Below are 8,550 nucleotides of genomic sequence, written 5' to 3'. Positions count from 1 at the left end.
TCAAGGTCAACTCTAAATTCCTTTACATGCTGGGATATGATAGTTACTGGATTCTGGGTTTTCTCAATAATAGCCCCCACTGAATAAGTCCAGATTTATCACCTCTTGCTTCAATAATAAATATTTTTATGAAAGCACATGTATAAAAAATTGATTGGTGATGCAATAACAGACTGCAAGATTTAACCTTTAACAAAACAAAGATGAAATCTTTCAAGAACCTCTCTCTGGAATGGTCAAAAACACCTCACTAGTTTCAATGTCTTCAAATAAGTAGCACACAGTAGTTCAAAAGGAAATGCAAAAAACAGGGCAGAACATTCAGAGATCTTATTGAATTTGAAAAGCTTCTAAAAGCTTCTAAAATTCAGAATACCTGTTGGGGTTTATTTATAATTTGTTACTGAAATATGATTCAGAAACTCAACAAGTCAAAGGTTGTAATGATTGATTTACAATGTAACTGATGCAGAATTTAAACAGGCAACTTATATTCTATATTCTGTAACTGATGCAGAATTTAAACAGGACAACTTATATTCAACAGTGGAAATACAATGGAAGGTAAATATCAATTTACTGTGAACTTGCACTCAGAAAAAAATTAGTAAAATTTGTTTTTTCATTATTACATTACCCCTAATGTTGATTGCCAAAATAGTTGATTCATATTTATAAAATCTGCTGGAAATCAGGTTGGATCATTTTTTAATATTTGATAGCAATGTTGTAAAGCTCAACAATTCTGGAAAATAATTCACATAGAATAAAACAAATTATAAATATTCAGTTTTCTTCTCCCCAGCTATTTTTCTGTAATGCATTACAAAGCCTTATATTTCTACAAAGTATACAGAGTTGGTTCCATACATGACAACAGCTACTAAGATAACTCTCTGCATCTTACTGGAAATTACACATAATTCTTTATTTAGAAGAATAGCAGACTAAGCTATGGGAGTATGCATCAGTGTAAAAAAAAAACACTTTTCATTTAAAAAATAAGTCTGATACTCAATTTAATTTAACCTGGAAACCATTTATGGACTATAATTCTGCATATGGATTTGTACCACATCTGAAATTTCAATTTCTCTTAATATAAGGGTTTAAAATATTAGATTTTGCCTGATTTGTTATTCCTCAGATTAGACAGACACCTAGTAATTGTTTATTTGGACTGATTCTTTTTATATTGGCTGCCTTTGCTAATTACTGAGTATTGATTCGATTTTGACAATGGGTTTAAAGTGCTAAAAGGTAAAGGTAAAGGTTTCCCTTGACATTAAGTCCAGTCATGTCCGACTCTAGAGGGCGGTGCTCATCTCCGTTTCAAAGCCGAAGAGCCGGCATTTGTCCATAGACACTTCCGTGGTCATGTGGCCAGCATGACTACACGGAATGCCGTTACCTGCCCGCCGAAGCGGTACCTATTAATCTACTCACATTTGCATGTTTTCGAACTGCTAGGTTGGCAGGAGCTGGGACTATCAACGGGAGCTCACTCCGTCACGCGGATTCGAACCGCCGACCTTCCAATCGGCAAGCTCAGCAGCTCAGCGGTTTAACCCGCAGCACCACCGCGTCCCTTAATATTAAAGTGCTAACTCAATATAAAATCACCTTTATATGCAGTACTAATCTAATGTAACTTTGAAAATTCTCATTCATTTTTATACAGATTGTAAATCCTTTTCCTACTTTTTATCACTTTATTTGCTTATTTCTCTTTTTCTTGGTTGTACTTTTAAATATCTGTGAAATGTGAAATGAAATGAAATGACCTACAGCATTAGAATATTCCCCCTAGAGATGTATGTCTGGTGTCAACTCTTTATCTTTTGTGTCAGATGTTTGGACCACCTAGATCTGGGGATACTCCAACTTTGACCTTGGATGGGGTAGCATTTCTCCATTCAAGGTTTGTATGCAATCTCGGGGTCTTCCTGGGCTCACAGCTCCTGCTTGAAGAGCAGGTGTCACCTGTGGCCAGAAAGGTCTTTGCGCAGCTCCATCTGGTGCACCAGTTGCACCCTTTCCTAGATTGGAGGGCCCTTCAGACAGTCATTCATGTCCTAGCCACCTCGCGGCTTGACTACTCAATGGTCTCTACGTGGGGCTGCCCTTGAAGACCACCCAGAAGCTTCAACTGGTCTAGAATGCAGCAGAGTGAGCAGTAATGAGCATGCCTCTGTATGCCCATGTAACACTTTTGCTTCGTGAGCTACAATGGTTGCCAGTGTGCTTCTGAGTGCAATTCAAGGTGCTGATTGTTACCTAAAAAGCCCTATGTGGTGTAGGGTTTGGATACTTGAGGGACTGCCTGTCTCCTGTAACATCTGCCTGGCTGATTCAATCCTGCAGGGTTGGCACACTCTGGGTTCTTCCAATTAAATAGTATTTTCTGTGCCATCCCTACTGGCTGCTAGCCAGCAAGACAGCAAGCTGGATGCCTGCCAGAGTCCAGAGGTATGTGAACTCAGGCAGAACTTTTAGAAGCAAAGAGTCCCTTTTATCTATAGCTAAAGAGAAGCAACTGTAACATAGTCAAGCCTTGGCACAAGTCAAGACTAGGAATTTGATAAACAAATGAAAAATCCAAGGGAAAAGACATGAGACACAGTGAGGTGGAATCCAGAGTTCGAAGCACAGCATGACAAAGTAAACATGAAAGTGCTAAGGCTTGAAAAATTGTTCTCAGCATTTTCTCTCAGGGAGGGAGACCAATAAAGAAGCCAAGCTGAGCCACTACCCAGATGCACAGCTGAGGCACCTTATTCATTAGAGTCTGCTCTCCTTCTGGCCTGCTTCTTGGCCAGACTGTCTGACCTGTGGAACTCAGCCCTCTGTTGTTGGATCTTCAAAGCCCCTCTGCTTGGGGCTGGGCAGGTGAACCTCAGAGTCTGAGAGGCTGTCAGTGGGTTCAGGCAGGGAGTCCTGGGGGCTTCCTGTATCTGCCTCAGCCAGAGTGGAGCTACTGGCTTCAGTACTGCTGGAATAACCCGCTCCAGTACTATCATCCCTAGAAGCCCCAGGCTCTGCTTCCTCCCCCTCCTCATCAGGATGTGAGTCTAGCTGGGCCATAACCCAATGTCATCTCTCAGGACCTCAGAAGTGTGCCTTTTCTGTAGCAGTGCCTACCTTGTGGAATGAGATTCCCCCTAAGATCCTGATGGCTTCCACTCTACTGTTGTTTAGAAGAGCTGTGAAGGCCTGGCTCTTTAGCCAGGCCTTTGGTAGGGGAGAGTGAGACCCTTCACTTCACACCTGCCATCTTTTATCTTTATTTTTTATTGATTTTATTATAATTTATTTGTTGTGACCTGCCTAGAATCATTGAAAGTTGGGCGGCATACAAGTTTAATATATTATTATTACTATTATTATTATTATTATTTGAAGTCTTTTGATTCTCTGCACATCCGCTACGAGGTAAGCTGTTCTAAATTAAGTTATCTCTGTTATTTTTAATTTCTGCTGCTTTTGATTGCTTTGTTTTTATGGGTATGTTGCTGAAAGAGCTCCTGCTGTTGGGTGACCAATGAATGTTAACATTAACATAAATAAAATAAAATAATATTCGTCAGTCCTTATTTACATGGCTAAAAATGTATGAGAAAATACATTAGATCTTTTCCAGAAAATATCTACATTAGTGCTAAAGCCAAGAATTCCTACCTTTTCCATCATTATTCATGCAGTGAAGTAGTGAGCATATGACTCTGGTTTGAACTTGGGGGTACTTCTGGATACAGGGCTCCAAAAGCTAACTGTTGCTCTTCTGCGGTGAGCTAAAAGTTAAGTCCCTTTGGATTGTCCATGCTTGGAAGGATGTCTAGTTCTGGATTTTAAATCTCATTAGCTTCTATCCATATTTGTGGCTACTTTTATCCTCTCCCTTTCTGGAGCCCTAATGGCCCCTTCTGTGTTTTCAAGATGAGGACTTGGTTATAAACTGGGCGTCTTATGGGGTCCAGGCATTATCATCCCCAATTTGTAACTCCCATCTGTTCATCTATCATGTCTTCTAACTTTTTAACTTACAGACAGGCATGCTATTGGGTTGTAGTTAAAGACACATATGTTCAGCTATATCTCCAGCAGGTGAAATTTAAGACATCAAAAACTTTTGACTCTTTCATGCATTGGAGCTGGCCAAAAGAAATATGATACACCACTGTAAGGACAAATTTAGCCCTGACTTGCAGCAATGGATTGCTGGTTTACGTGATCTGTCAATGTTTGAAGGGGGCTGCGGTGGGGTTATCTTGGGCAACAAAGGGGCAAGGAAGATTTAGCAATGTTGTCATTTGTGTGTGTGTGAGGGTGGAGAGTTGTTTTGCCTTCATGGTAAATTTTCAGGAGATAAGTAGTTAACTTCTGTGAATGCGGTAACGAGACTGCCAACATGAAAACCTTGTTAGGAAGCATCAACATTTGTTCCAATTCTATTCCCACCCAAGGGTTTGCAATCTGAGTCTCCAGAGCACATACAATCCCCACCAACTTTACATATCTGTCCAAAAATTACCCCCAAATCTTAATTTTCAAATGACAGGAGGGGGAAATGATGAAAAATATATGGAACAATCATATTAATAGGATGTAATTAATATGTTATATGTAATCTTCACCCAGGCCTTTGGTGAGAGAGTGAGACCCCTTGCTTCATCACACTTGGCATGTTTTATCGTTATTTTTTATGTTGTATTGATTTTAATTTCTTTGATTGTTGTGAGCTGCCCAGAGTCACTGAGAGTCAGGCAGCATACATATTTAATAATTTATTATTAATGATTATTAATATAATGAAAATTGAATGAAAATTAATTTGAGTCAAATGTAGCTTTTGTCTTGGACCAACTCCTGTCTTTGTTCCATTAATCTACTTTTTGCACTCTGGCTTCTGGCATATGACTCAAAGACTAAGTAAGTGGAGCTCTCAGCCTGCTCTAATAGTTACATTATAATACAAAAATGTATGTAAACAGAGAGATGAAAGAACCTCAGCCTAGCCTTTTCTATGTAGTATTCATAAAATAACAAAGAAATTATTTATTCCTATCCCCTCCTGGTTTGAAATTGTTCAGTCAGCTTCTTTAGTAAAAGCAAATTTGTCTTGAAATGCTGTAACTGCAGTATAAAAGGTTAAATGATATAACAATTGGTGCTAAAAACATATGCATTTGATATTAAAATTAGACAGAACATTTCAATCTCAGGACAGAATTGAAAAGTATAGAAGGATTGTTCTACTGTGTTTGTAGGTTATATTTGCGAAAGCTACCATGAAATTCTAAACATACTAACTTCTGCAGATATTTGACTTGGTGGGAATGAACTGCCCGATCAACTTTTGGTAAGGGAATATGCCTTATTTTATAACTTCAGTTCTACAGACATAATGGATACATAACTCATCCAGCCCTATTTCTGTAGAATTGAATTTTTCTGAAGAGTCCTTTATTAACTTTTACAAAGTTGTAAAAAAGGTTAATTTTTTTTTACAAAGTTGTTGTAACTGTATTGCAGCAGGACCCAAGGCAGCAGATTAGAATTCTAGCTATAAGTAGAAAAAGGGTATGACTGCAAAACACTGCTGGGTAAAGATATACTATAGATTTTTCACTTACGTTTCTGTTGTACCAAGATCTAAGAAAACATTACAATATTCTCAGATGACTTAGCAAATTGCAAACACATTTGTGATGCAGCACTAGGAGCATATTTGTCTGTGTTTGTGTGTGTCTGTTAATAGAATGTGAGTTTTTCCAAGTATCTTTAGCTTTAAATAGTTGATTCAAATTAGCATCACAATTGCATGTTTTACTCCTACGCGATGTGCCTTTCTATGAGTAAATGCCAGCAGGAAAAAACTGTGAGAAAGCATAGACTTATTAGCTACATTTTTTTAGTATTGTACACGGGTTATAATTTATGCTAATGAGATTTAAGAAGCTTTGCAAGTTTTATGCATGAACTTTGAAAAGACTGTTTCCCAGTTCACTACTGATAAAAGAACAACACACGAGCTATTTAGAATGTAATATTTTCCACACAGAAAGATACATCAGTTAATTATGGAAAGTAATAATTCAACTGTCAGTTTTGTTTTAATTCATGCATTTAAAAAATGTTGAGCTTCCCAATACCCTCATAGTTAATGTGGAAATATAATGGCTATAAAAAATACTCACATTTAGCACATTAGCATTCAATAATCTCAAGTCTGTTTTAAGTGTCTACAATATATTTATGAGACACCTGATTAAATATTTGAAAAGTCTGTTAAAACAATACAAATTTACTTTTGGGGAAAAAAAACCAAGGATGGGCAACCTGTGGCTTTCTGGGTATTGTTGGCCTTCATAACAGGCCATGCCTACAGCAATGACAGTGGTGAGGAATGTATTTCCATTATTTGTCACTGTACAATATGGAGTTAATATGGCAGTATTTACACATAAGATCATTCAATCTCCTGACCCCTTCTTCAGTTCAATGGAACCAATCTCTACCAGCCCCATGTTACAGAAGCACTGAAACACTAGTTCCCAGAATTCAATGGCTGAGATCTGAACCAGGATTCTGAACCAGAACTCTGCTTCTAACCAGCATTTTATACTAGGTACCCCCAGTGCTGGTTTTGTATTTAGATAATGCTTCTAAAGCAGGGGTCCCCAATCCCCAACCCCTGGGCCGCAGACCAGTACCGGTCTGTGGTCTGTGAGAAACTGGGCTGCACAGCAGGATATGGGGGGGGGGCGAATGAGTGAAACTTCATCCCCCCTGCTGCTGAAGCCTCCAATGGTTATCAGGCTGGAGCTCCTTGCCCAAACCTGCTGGTTTCCGTGCCGGTCCTAGCGCCTGATGTGTGCCTTGTGAATCCAAGGAAAACCCCCACCCCCACCCCCACCCCCTGGTCCATGGAAAAATTGTCTTCCACAAAACCGGTCCCTGGTGCCAAAAAGTTTGGGGACCGCTGTTCTAAAGGGAGGAAGAGGACTCTAATCTTGTGTAAATTTTTGTCTAAACTCACAAAAGTAGTAATATTGACCAAAGACAGCCATGCATTGGCCACAGAAGAACACATATGTACTTAAACTCCATTGATCTGAATGATACCTGCAGATTTTACTGAACTGTAATGCCACTTTGAATTCAAATGATATAATCCACAATCTGTGGTGCATATCAAAGGTCAGGAGTGTAATACTGATATTCATATTGCAACAGGCAATACCAGCATTCATCAGATGGAGTTAGAATTGAATTGCTTAAGGAAAAGAGGATATAATTTTGACATACAGCTTTGTCACCAACTTCCATATAATTTCTAGATTTGACGGGTAGTAAACTGTGGGAAGGAGTAGTTGTCAATTTACATACATTCAAAATTAAGCAGAAATATGCAAAGTATGGGTTGTATTCTGACTATAGCAATCTAATACACTAATCCATTAGACATGGTTTGCTAATTTCAATAACTGTTTCAAGAGCAGCACCACTATCTTAGCAAACAGTGACAGATACACTGAGGGCGGGTTTTCTGGAGAAGACTAGTGTATGACTTCGATCTAACTCACTATATCCGGTGAAGAAGATCAAGAGAAGGCAGTTCATAGCACCTTCCAAGCTTTTCCTAAGTCTGAATAAATTTCACAGAAAATAAATTTCAATTAAATCTCATTCAATTGGATCACTTTTAATGTACTCATGAATGCTGAGGTAACAGCAATATTGAAAGCAATGAAGTAGCACAAAGTTGACATATTTGTACAGAGACTGGGATATATATAAATATCTACAAATTGATTCTACAAACATTTGATTACCGTATGGCTGCATCATAGCATTTACACCAACAGTGGTAACTCTTAAGTTACAGTAAGTTAACAATATTTTGTTTGCTTATTTTAAAAAACTTTGCAACAGCAAATATTCAGGACATTTCTAAATAAAAATTGATTATATTATTCTCAACCAACCGCCAGTGGACAAAAAGCAAATACCTTCTGTTCTTCTTTTACAGCAGTTGACTATGTTTGAGATTCAAATGCATTGATATGCCAGTCTTTGTTAACAGCAGTAAATACCTCACGGTTGCCAGGAATACCTTATTTTCTATGAGTCCTGCTTAGCTTTGGCAGTGTGGATTCCTTCTGTGCATAAAGAAAGTGAAAAATAATATATTGCAACCAATGGTTTCTGGAGATCCTGCTCTCTGACCTTTATCTGCATTTAACAACAGCTTAAATTCCACATTTTCTCAGCAAAGCAATCACACAAAAGTTGCTAAATAGGCCCCTAGAGGCTGCTATTCAGACCCTGAGCACTGCTCCCATTGTAAGTTTTTTCTCCCACATTTGGTTGTTGTAGGAATAAAGTGTTACAGCATCTCCAGCTTTATTCTATTGAAATTCTTTTTTTCTCTTTCAGATCATTTAATGGGGGGAGTACAAATGCTAGAAGCCTGTTGTATTCTTTTTCTCTCTGCTATTTTCCCCCCAGTAAAGATAGTCAATAGTTTAACCGGCAACAATTTATGCT

Source organism: Candoia aspera, chromosome 1 (genome assembly GCF_035149785.1).
Source record: "Candoia aspera isolate rCanAsp1 chromosome 1, rCanAsp1.hap2, whole genome shotgun sequence".
NCBI classification, from domain to species: Eukaryota; Metazoa; Chordata; class Lepidosauria; order Squamata; family Boidae; genus Candoia; species Candoia aspera.
Note: the sequence above shows the minus strand (reverse complement) of the source record.